This window comes from Myxocyprinus asiaticus, chromosome 19 (genome assembly GCF_019703515.2).
Source record: "Myxocyprinus asiaticus isolate MX2 ecotype Aquarium Trade chromosome 19, UBuf_Myxa_2, whole genome shotgun sequence".
Taxonomy (NCBI): domain Eukaryota; kingdom Metazoa; phylum Chordata; class Actinopteri; order Cypriniformes; family Catostomidae; genus Myxocyprinus; species Myxocyprinus asiaticus.
In genome coordinates, this window is record NC_059362.1 from 47,334,536 (window position 1) to 47,351,350 (window position 16,815).

Below are 16,815 nucleotides of genomic sequence, written 5' to 3' on the forward strand. Positions count from 1 at the left end.
ACAGACTTTGGTTTCTTGGCCAATCTGAGCACAGATTGAGACATTGTTGAGATCTCTTCTGGAAGGAGACACACGTGAGATTACTGAGTCTTTTTCTCGGGAGAAACATCTGACAAGTAGATATATTTGAGTAGATGTCAGTGTTTTGCCAGTGACAGGTTTATGTTTTGTTGTCTTTTGTTTTCTTTTTGTTTTATAATTTTTTTGGTGGGTTTCTTATGTTTTTGTTTTGTATTTATTTGTTTTTGTTTTGGTGTTTGTTTTGTTTTGGTGTTGTTGTTTTATGTTTGTTTTTGTTTTGGTGTTTGTTTTGTTTTGGTGGTGTTTTGTTATTGTTTTATGGTTTTGTTTCTGTGTTTGTTTGTTTTTAGTTTTGTGTTTGTTTTTTATTTATGTTGTTTTTGTTTTAGTGTTTGTTTGTTTTTGTTTTGGTGTTTGTTTTGTTATTGTTTTATGTTTTTGTTTCTGTGTTTGTTTTGGTGTTTGTTTCTTTTTAGTTTTGTGTTTGTTTTTTATTTGTTATGTTGTTTTTGTTTTAGTGTTTGTTTTGTTTTGGTGTTTTTAGTGTTTGTTTGTTTTTGTTTTGGTGTTTGTTTTGTTTTGGTGGTGTTTTGTTATTGTTTTTATGTTTTTGTTTTGGTGTTTGTTTTGTTTTTTGTTTGTTTTGATGTTTGTTTGTTTTTAATTTTGTGTTTATTTTTTTATTTGTTTTGTGTTGTTTTTATTTACTGTATGTTTTGTTCTGGGTTTTTAGTGTTTTTATGTTTTTGTTTTGGTGTTTGTTTTGTTTATGGTTTGTGTTGTTTTTTTGTTGTTTTTTTTTTACTGTATGTTTTTGTTTTGGAGTTTGTTTGTTTTGGAGTTTGTTTGTTTTGGTTTCTTTTGGTGTTTGTTTTGTTTTGGTGGTGTTTTGTTATTGTTTTTATGTTTTTGTTTTGGTGTTTGTTTTTGGTGTTTGTTTTGTTTATGGTTTGTGTTGTTTTTTTTGTTGTTTTTTTACTGTATGTTTTTGTTTTGGAGTTTGTTTGTTTTGGTTTTGGTTTGTTTTGGTTGTGGGTTTTTGTTTATGTTTTCGTTTTGGTATTTGTTTTTTTGTGTTTGTTTATTATTTGTTTTGTGTTGTTTTTTTCTTTTGGTGTTTGATTTGGGTTTTTGGTGTTTGTTTTATGTTTTTGTTTTGGTGTTTTTCTTATTGTTTTCTTATTGTTTTGTGTTTGTTCAGTCTTGTTTTGGTGTTTGTTTTGTTTTGTTTTTTAAAGCTACCAGCAGTCTGTGATTTATGCATATTTGTTTTGACTTGGATCTAAATTTATCCTAAATTTAGATTACATTTAAATGCAAACATAGTGAGGAATCATGATTTGTGCATTAAAACATTTGCAGTGCGCACAGCTTTTAAGCATCAAAAATGTGTGCATACCAACAGTTAGAAACATCCGCACAAAACACTGAAGAACATTATTTCCACTTTACTTTGTGTAGGCTCAGAAAATCAAATACTAGTAAGGAGAAAGCTTTCACACAATGTCCATAGATCAAACCCTAAATATAATTTATTCTGTTTTCAAAAAGTGCAAAAAAAGAGTTATTACACAAAAAAAAGCAGATTTCCCCATAATGTGCATTACATTATGATACCAACATGTAAACCACATGCATAAAATGTTTACAGGCCATCAAAACAAGCAGTTAGTGAATGATACTCAATCTCTGAAAACAAGCCTTAATATCTTGTGCAGTTTTGCTTTTCAGATGAATTTATCTCATTTTAAGAATGTTTAGATATTTTACTGTAAAACAACATTACAATACACAAAAATATGATTTATTGCAGTACACATACAGCATATGATGTTTGAGGAGCAGTAAAGGAAGTTAGCTTGGAGTTTGGAAGTGTTTGTCCGAGCCAGAGATGCGGCTGTTGTTTTAAACATGCATCTTCACTCTGTCCTTTCTGCACCTGCTGTATGTGTTTTTCATTAGCTGTGTACTGTGTTGAAAATGCTGCTAAATTGCTAAAATCTTTTCTCTAGAGAAATGTTGAAGCTGTCCCTGAGGGTGCAGCGTAATTGATGGGCTGCTGCCAGTGGCGCTATTTTAAACGCACTGTAGCCTTGATTGTTACTTGGCATTGAAATTGCTACTTTGGTCGCTGTAGCTCTCAATAGATTCAGCACAGTAACATGAGAAATTGTCATATGGTGCTTTCCTCTTTGTGGCCGTAAAAGTACCTGCACGCTGCCGCTGACTGCTGGGATGGACAGTTCCATTAGACGAGAGGTTTGCTGTAAAGAAAAGTGAGGAAATAACACAACCTGCCATTAGGGAACACACACAGAAATCTTGTAAAGGTTTGCCTTGCTTTCTTATTTCACTTTCCTTACATTTATAGGTGAGTTTCAACGTTGTTTAAAAAATATTAATGATGGTAGTCAACTTCAGAAGCCAAAAGAGTCTTTTAAACTGCAACAGATGCAAAAAGCCTCAGTTTAATATATTCAGAGGGACAAAAAGTATTGTACACTTCAGTCATCCTTCAAATGTTGGAATGTCATTGCAGTGCATAACAAAATTTTAAAGCATGCATTATTTATTTAACCTCATGCGACCCTGTGTCCACATGTGTGGACGTTGTATTTTGGCTTCGCTATACACAATGCATGCTTTAAATGAATAAAAACAGACTGAATACAGTTCACAAGACTCTAGACTGTCATTTAATGGTTAAACTTCTGCCGCACGAGTCACATGACACAACATGACGTTGATTTCCGTGAAAAGCTCCTACAGATGCAGCGCCAACAAAAGTTTTTTCATTGAAACCTGTTTTGGAGTCTCTAGTTTTGTTTGATATGCTACTTTAAAAAATCTGTTAATTTTTCGCACATCAGCGCGCTGATAAACATGATGTCCACATACGTGTACACTGGCACCGCATTTCCTCAAAAGTAGAAAAAACATGTTCAACTCTAACACATCTGTGGGTCATTTCACTTCATTTTAATATACATTTTGTTATATTATATTTTGTTATCACACATACAATATGGTTCTATTCATTAACATTAATAAATGCATTCCTATATTTACTGTGTATTATCACATTGAGAATAAATGAGTTCATCAAAAAGCTGATAAATGTGTCTTTCAGAGGCTTTATATGGAGTTAGGATGAAAATAAGGTGCATTTCAAACTGTTCTGAGACCAGTGCAGACAGACAGCACACTGGAGGTTAAGTCGTTCACTAAATAGGGAGCAAGGGAGCATCCTATAGCTCTCTATACAGTTAAGTGCATTCACTCCTAAAATCTGATCAAAAGTTCAGTTTCAGGCTGCAGATGATGTTTGGATCACTCAACATGTTTGACAGACATGTGACAATGATAATCAGTACATAGATTCAGAATTTATAATGTATCATTTTATTTTAACATGGTTGACAGTGATTGGATGATGCTGGACATTACTTTGAATCAGAATTAATTATGCTAATTTCTGATGTAATGTCTGTGACATCACAAAAACATGAATAATCAACACTCCTGGAAACATCATAAACTATTTGATGAAAAAAATCTGACTTTCTATAGCTTGGTATTATTTAGAATTTCACAAATTAGTCTCGCTGCCCACATATGTGGACATTAATTTTTAGGAAAACTATTTGCTCTAGAAATGTTTTTTTGTTGTTGTTGCTTGTTTATTAGGTGCTACTAGCTACAAATCAAAAAGAGGAATGGAAAAAGTACACAGCAGTCACGCTCGGGTCTCAGGAGGTTAAAGATAACACAAGCACACAAGCAAAACATCTGACAAAAAGACGGTTTGAAATTATAAAACTGTATATATATATAGTGTTTAAAACGAGGACAAACAGTACAAAGCGCAACAGTCTGGTTCCAGAAATAAAAATCCCGTTAATTTTGTCCAAAGGGAATTGATTTTTAACAATAACTTATAAACCTTTAAAGACGGCATGAAGTGAAAATTCACCCTATTTCTATTCTAAATGCATGTTATTGATGTTATTGTGAATGATTCATCCATGCATATGTTTTATTTATTTATTTATTATTATTTTTTTGACCTCGTAATCTCTAATCAAAATGTAATAACTCGATCTTCGTGTGAAATGACAGACTTCTCTCTGGTGACGTATGCAGGACTTCTCCAATCATTTAGTCTGCTTAAACCCCGCCCCCTTTCTTATAAATACCACAACCTTGCGTAGAGTTGAACGAAGTGTCAATCACATGTTGGTGAAGATGGCAAGGTGTGTTTTTGTCTGATTTCCTTCAAAAATATCATTCCTTAACCCAAACTTCCTTGGTTACGGGTCAGCTGGCTTGAATTAACATTTCGAATGAGGAGGAATAACAGCGTATTTTCACAGTCTAATCAGCAACCAATGGATAAACTCAAATCCCCGCCCTACATATTTTTCTTGTTCGATAAGCTGTTTCACTCGGAAGTACGTCATAATACGGAAGTCGGTCGCAACTTCCGTTTCATACCGACTTTAAAGATTGACCTACAGTGAGATCTAAGTTTGTTAATCGATGTTATATACTTCTGTTGAAGCTATCAGTCACGTTATTTTAACTTAATTTAAAAAACTAATGTTTAATAGCAGAATTCCTGGTGAAAAACTACACTACCCATAATCCTGTAGCGTGCGCCAAAAGAGCTCTGTAGCAATCAAGTCGCTCTCCCTACACTCTCAAACTACTTATATATTTGTATATAAGTACAACTTTAATTCAATAGTTTCATATTTTTCAACCATATATAATTTAATTACATCATTCGCAATGCTTCATTGGATTGTAGTTCATTCCGTCATTAAAGACGTTACGTGCACAGTCTTGTATCTTTGTCTTTTTGTCCGATTTTCGAATACTTTTTTGCTTCAAATCAAAGTTTGTAATGTTGTGATTCACCTCAGAGCCGGTTGGTTTGGTTCATTGCTTACAACTCTTTTATAAAGGATTTTATGAAATCACTATGGAAAAACTGTATGGGGAAAATTAATTTAGCAGCATTTGTCTGCAGATGGGTATTTTTGGTGACTACCTACAATAGTAAATGTTTATAAATAGGCATGTTGCAAGCCATAAAATAAAAGCCTGTTTAGTACCTTGGATTTATGTTATGTGCGTACCAGAATTTCATGTGAATTCAATTGCTGTGAGATTTCAGAAGGTTTGTACTCTAACTCAGACTAACCCAAACACTCTTCTCATTATTTTAAGAAAACAAGACGAGAATGTTTCAATCATCGAGCATCACACTACATAAAGTAATCACCTCCCCTCTGATCCCTGTGGTGTCTTATAGATCAGCATATGAATTTGGAGGTGATTTCCCAGAATGCTTTGTACGGTTGGTGTTACTGTCCTCATCAGGTCTGGTGACAAGGAGCAGTCAATGAGAAGAAATGCTCTCGGCCTCTCTGAAAGCCTCATGCAGTCTCATTACAATCTCAGTGGTGCTCCACAGGTTTTTATAAGCATTTTATCATCATACATTTTTCAGTTTCTCTATTAATTGTTTACTTTTACCCTTCAATTGAGGAATGTTGTAATATAGAGAAATAAACAGTACGTCACCTAGGCAGGCGCAATGCAAAAAAAACATCAGGCCTTTAACACACAATGTTATTCAAAGTAATTTAACACTTCCTTCACACCGTTTGAGTCTTAAGTCAACATGAAAACAAAAGTAATCCTATTTACTTCCTTAATACACCTTTCTGTTCGTATTGTGCATTATTCATCCGTTCAAATAAGAAAGTGTGCTCATAATCTTTTTAAACCTGCAATTACACGAATGCATTCAAAGAAAAAGAAAAAAGACAGAAAATTTATATTAGGTGTCTTTATCTGCTATGTACTTAAGAGCATGATACAATGCACTTATTACATTCATATGTGTTGTTGCATTGCACTTACATTTAAAGTACCAACATTTAATTACTTCTGTAGTTACACTGTTAACTTTACCCCTACCCCAACCCTAAACCCTAACCTTTAACTCTAAACCTAACCCTACACCAACCCTAAACGCTAAACTTGCTCTCTAAGTCCTCGTGGTGGAGTAGTGACTCGCCTCAATCTGAGTGGTGGAAGACGTATCTCAAAGGCCTCCGCGTCTGAGACTGTCAATCCGTGCATCTTATCACATGGCATGTTGAGTGCGTTACCAAGGAGGCCTAGCGCGTGTGGAGGCTTCACGCTATTCTCCGTGGCATCCATGCACAACTCACCACATGCCCCACTGAGAGCGAGAACCACATTATAGTGACCATGAGGACGTTATCCCATGTGACTCTACCCTCCCTAGCAACCGGGCCAATTTTGTTGCTTAGGAGACCTGGCTGGAGTCACTCAGCACACCCTGGGATTTGAACTCACGAACTCCAGGGGTGGTAATCAGCGGCTTTACGCAGTGAGTTACCCAGACCCCAAAACCTACATTTTTACATTAACATAACCCTACCCTACCCCTAAACCCTAAACTTTAACTCTAAACCTAACCCGACCCCAACCCTAAACCCTAACCTTTAAGTCTAAACCTAACCCAAACCTAAACCACAACCTTTAACTCTAAAACTAACCCTACCCCAACCCTAAACCCCAACATTTAGATTTACCTATAACACTACCCCAACCATAAACCCTAACCTTTAACTTAACCCCTAACCCTAATTCAACCCTAAACCCTAACCTATAACTTTATCCCTAACTCTACCCTACCCTACCCCAACCCTAAACCCTAAACCCTAACCTTTAACTCTTAACCTAAACCTACCCCAACCCTAAACCCTAACCTTTAACTTTACCCCTAACCCTACCCTACCCTACCCCAACACTAAACCCTAACCTTTAACTCTTAACCTAAACCTACCCTAACCTTTAACTTTACCCCTAACCCTACTTCAACCCTACTTCAACCCTAAACCCTAACCTTTAACTTTATCCCTAACCCTACCCTACCCTACCCCAACCCTAAACCCTAACCTTTAACTCTTAACCTAATCCTACCCCAACCCTAAACCCTAATCTTTAACTCTAAACCCTACCCCAATTCTGACCCTAACCCTATTTTATCATTAGACAAGACAGTTAACAGTTGCAGGGAACTTCTGAGAAGAGAGAGAGCACTTTAAACATCATGAGCTTATATGCATCTGTCACAACTCTGATATGCAGGACTGTTTAAAAGGTTCTGTGTTGGACACCGGTCTATTATTGTGGTAACATGATGGCACCTAACAACAAAACGAACTGCGATTGCTCATTTACATGTCTCAGAAGGCTCCTTCACGTGCAAGTTGCCAATTCTCGGCGCCTTCGTGGCTTGAGAAACGAATCGGCCAAACAGGAAAATGTATCTAATATATTGGTCGACCACTAGTTTTACTGAAAATGAAGGATTTACTGTATATCTTTATATCTAATATCTTTTATATGCATTATTATTTAAAGAAAAGTAGCATTAACCAAGTAATCGTGATCCGCGTATGCCTTTTCCCTTTTAACGTTATTATCCATAACAAACAAATTAAAAGTTAATTACGATTGTCACTAGGGGGTGAAATGCAACTGTCGTATCCGAAGGTCACAGACAGTAAAACGGCGGCGGTATCAGCTGTCAGTCATCGAGGCTCTATGGCAGTTTTGGGATATGGCCAATATGGGCGCTCAAACACTTCCGGTGGCTTTACATCCTGCTGGCAGTTTACTGTTGTGTCAGCAATCCAGTTCTATATGTATACTGTATGTATATCAGTGATAGTAGCGCAGATTGTTTGTGGTTAGTGAACAAGTTAGCACTAAAATAGCACAATTTACTAAACTCCCCCTCGACATTCAGTTGTAATCATCTTGAATTCCTTCAGTTACTGGCCAGCTGTGTGGCAGAGACATTTGTTTTGTCTTGTTTTCACTGCGGTCTGGAGTTTCGTTTAGAGCAGTGCGGGTCAACGGCTTGTTTTGCAAAGAGAGATGAATTGTTGTCCTGATGAAGCCGGGCAGAAGCCACGACCCCAGAGAGAGATGAGGAACACATTCCTTACTCACTGGACTCTGCTATTGGCTCTCATTATCTGCTCATCTTCATCTCCAGGAGGAAGAGTATGAGACATCTCTGCCCGCTGCCCTGCTGACTGACCAATCAGAAGAGAGTAACAGCTGTCACTGATGAAGACTGAGTTGTGCTAGTCAGCCGCTAGAGACCAGAGACGTGTGGTGGAGTCAGAGAGTTAATGTGACACTTAGACAGCAGTGCACAGAGAGCAGTTTACTCTTTCACAGCGAGGTCAGCGACCGTTAGATCCACACAGAATCTGTGCGCTTTTCTGCACTAGCGTGGGAAAATCTGCAAAATTCTATGGAATGGATTTAAATACTATCAAACAATAATCAAATATAATTATCAAACATTTTCTGATGAAGATGTGAGTGTAAAAGATGTTCTGGGTGCTTGCTACACTCTTAGAAGAAAAGGTTCTATATAGAACCCAGTAGGGTTCTATCACTCGCTTCATATTTGGAACCCCAAAAAGGATCTATATAGAACCCTTTTTCAGGGTTCTATCAAAAGACCCCTAAAGGGTTCTTTGAGCCAGGTGAAAAAGGTTCTATATAGAACCTTTTAGGGGCTCCCAACATGGAATCGTAACATTTGGTTGCAGGCCTGGACGAAACAGTTTTGTCGACTTTTCTTCTTTGTGCTTGCTAAAATAAACGTGTAAGTCATAAATGTCAAAATAAATAAAATAACCTAAAATGAATCAACAAATTAATTTATTTCTCTTACTTACCAGGGTAATATCGCCTTATCAGGTTTTCAGCTCAACCAAATATCCGTGACAGTTCAAATTTGAAATAGGATGCTCGCGCGTTTTCATCACTCGCGCGGCTTAAATGCGCCTTTGCGCTATGTAGATAGGACAAAAAATATCCAGTGCTACAAGATAAACTTTGTGTTTACTGTATAAGATAAACCCAATTTTATGCATCTGTTGTTGAATTATGAGTGAAGAATAGACTGTACCGTAGACTGTATATTGATACTGAGATAAATCTGTCCTCTTTAAGAGAAATGTAATTTATCCTTTTCTAATTAAACCCAAAGCTGAAGAAGTAAATTGTTAGAGTTTTATTTTCTGCAGTATAAAATGCAAATGCAAAAGTAATGTAGTGTATTGTCCAAAACCATTTATAAATACAACTTTTAATAAAGTAAATTATACATACACATACATACATACATACATAATCACATTAAGCAATTGTCAGCCTTAAGAACCCTTTTGTGCAAAAAGGGTTCTTTTTTATAAACCTTTGTAAACAGAACCTTTTTGGCAAAAAGGGTTCTTCGGAGCTGAGTAATGAACCCTATGGTTCTATATAGAACCCCATTGAACCTTTTTGTCTAAGAGTGTAGGACATTTCTGAGTGGTTTTGTGCAGTGTTGGGGAGTAACTAACTAAAAGTAGCAACACTAATAACTTAACTACATTTTTAAGTAGTGTGACAGTAGCTCACCTGTTTTCACAAGAGTCTTGCTTTTCCAATAATGACCTACACTGGGGGAAAAAATACTTTGAATTTACATGATTTAATCATGTACATTGGTTCCACATTAATCAGTTAATTTACTGAGTCAACATATTTTTTTCCTTTTGATTTAGTTCTTTAATTATTTGCCAGAAAACTTAATAAGTTCAGGTTATTTCAGCATAATGGAATTAAGTTATTTTTAAATGGCCTAATTAAGTAGCCTCAAAGTGATTTTATATGTGTCCCTTGTATGATTCATTTCACAATATTTTTGTGTCACCTTACTGATTTATGTTATAAGGTTATGCTAGTTGGCTAACTTTTAGCTTAAGTGAACATACATAACATTGTTTGTGCTCCCTTCCTCAACATAAGCAAAAGCTTCACTCTTCACCACAAAGGTAAACCAGTGTATCACAATTGGTTCTAAATCCCTTTTAATTAAACACTATTAAGTCTCCCCCTTTTCTCATCTTGCTCAAATAAACATAAAATAATAAAAGGTTTTTAATTGTTCTCTTTATGGTCCGCTAACCGTGCTGAGAAATCAGGCCGAGGAATGGTTTGTAATCAAGTGGAAAATACTACCGAATCCGTTACTCACTGCAATCAGAACTATTCAATAGAACATCTAGCTACATGCTAAAACTTGCTAGCAACACCTAGCTACATGCTCAAACATGCTAAAAATGCCTAGCAACATGCTAGCAATACCTAGCTACATACTAAACATGCTAGCAGTGCCTAACTACATGCTAACAACACCTAGCTACATGCTAAAACATGCTAAGAACACCTAGCTACATGTTAAAACATGCTAGCAATGCCTAGCTGCATGCTAAAACATGCTATAAACATGCTAGCAATGCCTAGCTACATGCTAGAACATGCTAACAATGCCTAGCAACATGCTATAAACACCTAGCTTCATGCTAAACATACTAGCAACATGCTAGCAGTGCCTAGCTACATGCTAAAACATGCTAGTAACTTGCTAACATTGCCTAGCTACATGCTAAAACATGATAACAATGTCTATCAAAATGTTAGCAACACCTAGCTTCATGCTAAACATGCTAGTAATGCCTAGCTACATGTTAAAACATGCTAGCCACATGCTAGCATTGCCTAGCTACATGCTAAACATGCTAGCAATGCCTAACAAATATCTATCTATCTGTCTGTCTGTCTGTAAATCTCCACGCTTTTAAACTTTCAGACAAGGCTTTTTCAAGCCAACATAAAGTTTGTTTACAAAATTTCAATCTAGTTTGAACTACAATAATTGATTTAAAAACTTCTGGAAAGCTAAGGAAAGTTCTTTTTGTAATTTAAAACAATGTCCAAAGTAATGGTAGATCAGTCATGTCTGTTGCAATGAAACAATTTTATCGGTAAATGAAATGCTATTTTGAATAATTAGTTGTCTGTTTTATATAGAGGAGACTGGCATTGGTTGGCACACCTTTCATTCTTTGTTGAATATCTCTGGTGAAACAAATGTTAAGAAACCACAAATAGGTGCAAATAAAATCTCATGTTTTTAGGTAAAAAACAAACACATTTAATGTCACCAAAAATTTGTTGACTTTTGTTAATTTATTATTATATTTGTGTTGTGCAATTTGTGTTATACATGGGTTGTGGGGTTGGTTAATACAGTGTGAAAACACTAAAATTTTAAGAGAAGCAACACAAAAAAACAAACATTGGTTTATTATGAACCAGGAGAACTCAACACATGCTTGTCTTATATCATTAATATAAACAATGATTATGTAATCAGTATGGTTATATTAATATGATTATTATTCATATATGATTAATTTATGGTTTGGGATTTATTTAAACAGTCTAATATACACTGTAAAATATTTGAATCACATATAAATGATAGAAACGAATAGTATCATTGGCTTCGCTTGAAACGTGTTTATGTGTAATAGGCCTAATAATAATAATAATAATAATAATTATTATTATTATTATTATTATTATTAGAAGACTTTGTTTTACTGTATGTTATATGTGTGTCTGAATATAGAGGTATTAAATTGGTAAATAGTGTGTGAAGTGAAGGTCATGAATTTAAATCCACTATTTTTAAGATGTTTATCTTATGTTTGTACACAAAGTGCTAATCCCACAATCTCAGTTCAGGCTTTTTGTCTTTTATAGGCGAGAAACGTTCAGAGACTTTAGTTCATGTTTCACTTGCACTATCAAACATATCTTATCACCATCAGCTCTGAGGAATAAAAGGAAAGTACAACAGTCAGAGGAGGATGTGTACCTGTGTGTTGTTTGTCCATATGTGGGTGTGTGATTCAGACAGGCGTTCTTCATGCTGTTCAGTGGCCTCAAAACAAGTTGTGAATAATTCAGCAGATATTTTCACCCGGAAGCCACTATGCAAAAAAAAACCAAGAGTGTTTTAAACTCTTCTGGGGTGCCTGATGCAGTCGTGAGACCTTAGTCATTGTTAAATGTGATCAGTGTTTAGATCAAGGCTGTGATTCATTCTGCTGGGTAACGACACTGTGTGATCGCACAAAGGAATGTATGTTCAATGCTAATGTTCAAATGGGATTGCAAACTACATTTTTATATTTTCTGAGAAAAATGTAATTGCCATTTGTCTGTGCAAAACTCACTGCTATGCCACTTGGGTTTTGTGGGTAATGTGGTTGCTAAGGTGTTGGTTTTGAGGGTGTTGCTAGGTGTTTGTATGGTTTGCTGCTAGGGTATTCTAAGTGGTTGTAGCATAGATATACAGACATAGATACTTCATTCAGCTGGTTGTGATGTGTCAACAGCGCCACTATCTTGGATCGGTGCACATAAGGTTCCCACGTGTCCTGGAATACTTGGAATTTTGCAAAGCATTTTTCCATGCATTGTGAAACAACATCAATGGTTAACTGTCATAAATGAATCACTGTCACATACTTTCTCTGCTCATCTGCTGTCATCTCTGCTTTGCTCTTATGAAATTTACATTTATGCATTTGACAGATGCTTTTATCTAAAGTGAAATACAGTGCACATATTACAGGGACAATCCCCCTGGAGCACCCTGGAGTTAAGTGCCTTGCTCAAGGACACAATGGTGATGGCTGTGGGGATCAAACCAGCAACCTTCTAGTAACCTACCAGTTCAGTGCTTTAGTCCACTACGCCATCACCACTCCACAATAGTCGTTCCAACAATGCTGTTATGTTAACCACAAAAACATTTGACGGTCGGACCACTGATATTTTTGAAAACAAATTCACACCCTGAGTTGGTAGCGTGTTGATTCAGCCTTCACACCTCAAGATGTGAATTAATGTTCAATAATTCAACGATCGGAGCGGTTACAACATGTAGTATGCGGAAAACACGGACAGAATCATGGAATCTAGTCATAAAAATGGCAGAATGTCATTGAATACGACACATTTAGACAAAAAATGCATGTTTGAATGCACAGTTAATCAAATTAAAATTGCCGTATATCCTAGTGTGATAATTAAACTGCAAAAGTCTGTGATTTAATTAAATAAATATATAATCTACAAGTGATGTATGCTTCAAAATGAATGTGTAAAGCCAACTACTTATACACTGAAAACACCTCATCGTGATCATCACGCACATATTTTGTGAGTCTGAGATGACAGAGCAGAGCACTATGAAGTGCACAGCACATGCAGACTATGTATTTATTTATTTAAACAGTAAAAAAAATCATTATGTCAATGGAGAGTCCTCATAAGGATAGTCGAACCAATGTGTGTGTGTGTGTGTGTGTGTGTGTGTGTGTGTGCGTGCGCGCGTGTGTGTGCGTGTCCTGCATTGTGGATGTTTTATAGATTTTTATTTGACAATAATAATAAAAATAAATGCTTTGTGTTTTAGTCTCACTCATTAGACAGTACTGTTTGAATAGTTTGAACAGATTTTTTTGTGTGTGTGTGTGTGTGTGTTCAGATAACAAGTGAAGGAAAAGTCACCAAGTCTTGTACCACTCAGATAAAGGAAACCATTTTTATTAAATGAACAAAAGTGAAACGGGTCAAAAATGACCCGAACAGTACATAAGGGTTAATAAAAGTTTAAAAGTATCACTATGAGCAATAGTAATAAAGATGATTGACTTAACAAACACCACTAAATATAGTTCAGTCATGACAACTCTCGAAAGATTTAGCATGTTAATGTGGCTATGACAAATTGATAGGACATTGGTCTTGGTGGACTAGATCTGCTACTTCGCTGCTTCACTATTAGACATACTGTAATTACAATCCCCATGTAGCAGATCTAGACATGTGGAGCTGGTGAGGAGGAGGGTTTTGGAGAAAACTCTCAGCGTGTTGCTGTGAAACCGGCTTACTTGCAAACTGAGCAAATTTTAATGTTCGGCAAATAGAGAGTACACAAGTTGACTGGCTACCCGATTACACGTCAAAGGACCTATCAGCTTACACCAAGTGACCCGATTGGCTTGACATATCACATCTGAGCAAGCTGATTGGCTAACAGATAACAAGTTCAAAGAACCTATCAACTTGTGCCATTCAGAGTTGCATGCCTGAACTTAGTCACTTGATTTGAGGTTTTGATTAGAACACAGTTAGATTATTGCAATTTGAACTCATAATCTCTATGAATAGGTTTCAGGGTGGTCATAAATTGTGCCTGAGGAGAACTACCTTCATTTTGTTGCCTAATGAACATCATAAAAACACAATCACGCTCTGTGTTTTGTTTTAACCGTTCATTCGTAAAGCTCTCGAAGTGTGCTCTTCAAAGCAGAGAGTGAAATATTCTCTTGGTAACTTCCTTCCAAAACAACCTCTTGCATCAGTCTCACAGGAGGTGGATGTATCTCTCAGAAACTCAATGTTAATTAAAGAGTAAATTGATGATATAAAGCCAGTAATCAGGTTTGATTGCTCAGAAAAGAGGGCCCCTGATTACTGGTTTCACAGTTCCGGTAATAAATTAAAGAGGATTAAATGTTTAAAAGCAGGTGATCGCTGGATCTACAAAGGAACCTGTGCCAAAATACTGCAGAAAAGCATACTAACTGACACATTTCTATACATCCTCATACCTTTTGCATTCATTTATTAAATATAAGTTATAAACGGCCAGGAAACCACCCAGAACACCCTAGCAACCACATAGCAATACTTGCACAGACATGACATTTTCTTCAGAATGCACAAATTTGCTGCGTTTGCTGTTTAGTGGGAATGCTCGAAGGGAGTACTTTTATACAGATAACAGGTATGCAAATGTCACGCTGGTGTCTTCTGTTATCCAGTCAGTTAGTGATTAGTGCCGCCCAGTCGTGGTGAATATCCTTCCTCCTGTAAGATACCCAGAACTGACAGCTTGATCGCTCTGATGGGTGTTTTTTCTATAATGACCGCTATAGATTACAGCACGAGATCGCTGCTGTGCATTTGATTAAACTCACAGTCTGCGCTGTCACCGATGTGATGAGTATCTAACAGGGAGATACAGTGAAATGGGAATGCATCCGTCTCACAGTGGGATGATCATTATTTATTTAATACTCAGATAAAAGATGCCCCTCTTACTCTCAACGTGATTATTCAAGTCTTGCACAATCATGCTGTTTGCTTATTTCACTGTTTACCGGGTCATTCTTGTTACGCAGCTCCTTTTGAACTCTCTAACTTTTAAACATTTTTGTAATACAAACATACTTTCGAAATATGATCTGGCCAAGCCCAGGCAACATTACTAATTATAACTTGATTATTTACACAACGACAAGAAAATGAACAGGATGGAAATAAAGAGCTAAAATTACACACTGCTCAGCAGGGGATTGACAGCTAGCTTGAAGCTCATTTAATATGAAATATTCATTATATCATACTGATTTCTGTAATTTTATCAAACAGAATTGAATGTTTTAGGCTAGTGATACAACTAATAGCACAAAACATCACAGATCAATTGCTAATACTTAATGGTTTTGCTGTTGTTTTCCCTTTTAAAAGTGATGTCACTTCCTGGAGGATGATGTCATTAAGGAGCTGATGTTTGTTAGTTAACCTCCTGAGCAGGGACTGAAAACTAAATGTTTATCATTTCGGTTTGTTCTGAGCAAAAACTGTATTTTCTCGTTCCGGTTCGGAAGCGGTAACCGGTTAGAACAAAATAAAAGAACGGTTAATATCGTACTTTTTAAAATGACAGTACTCAGCGATAGTGGGTGGGTGAAATACCAATTGCAGTGTTTGCAGATCTCGCAAGATAAGCCACTTGCCTCGCTAAAATATGCCAAAATTAGCAAAATATTTTTTTCCTGTGTAGTGGATTTATTAACATAGAAATCATAACAAGCATACAGTTCATTCAAGTATAATTTGTATTACAGATCTGCTTCTCAGTCTAAACCCGACAGCATCAGATCTGTATTAATGCATCATATCTAACAATAATTCAGTGAAGACTTGGAAACAACTGAGAAATGAACTTTTTAACCTCTAATAATGTTTTCCTTGTATCTGGATTAGTCGTGCATGTACAGTATATGTAGTAATTAGACATAGTTGTTAAAAAGGTTTTTATTCACAGAATGCAACATCCACAGCAGACAATTAGGCAAAGAAATGTGTGATGTAGCAGTTTTCTTCAGGATCAAAGCACATGTTTCATTTTTTCGGGCAACATGAAATGTACTGTGATAAACACTTTTGCCTGTGATTTCAAGAAAATATTATCAGAATGAAATTAACCGGTTATAACCAGTTACAAGCATTCAAAACTAATGTTTTCACTCCGAAGCCATTTAAAATCACTTTGTTCCGGTTTTCGGTTATGTTCTGCAAAAAAATTATTTTGTTTTCGGTTTTGTTCCTTGAACTGTTTTTAGTTCCTGCTCCTGAGACCCGAGCGTCACTGCTGTGTGCTTTTTCCATTCCCTTTTTTGATTTGTAACTAGTAGCCCCTAGGAAACATGCAAAAAAATATAAACTAAAAAATAAAAGAATAATTTTAGACCAAATACTTTTCCTAAAAATGGATGTCCACATATGTGGACAGCGGGACTAAGTTGTGAAATTCATGAAATTCATGTTTTTGAGATGTCACAGACATTACATCATAAATTAGCATAATTAATTCTGATTCAAAGTAATGTCCAGCATCATCCAATCACTGTCAACCATGTTAAAATAAAATGATACATTATAAATTCTGAATCTATGTACTGATTATCA

The 16,815-nt window shown here is 36.0% G+C and overlaps 1 protein-coding gene across 1 annotated transcript in view; it reads left to right on the forward strand.

Moving 5' to 3' along the window:
- Window positions 1-16,815, forward strand: part of LOC127409995 (MAM domain-containing glycosylphosphatidylinositol anchor protein 2-like) — a 248,363-nt gene that overhangs the window by 94,714 nt on the left and 136,834 nt on the right. The window lies entirely within an intron of this gene.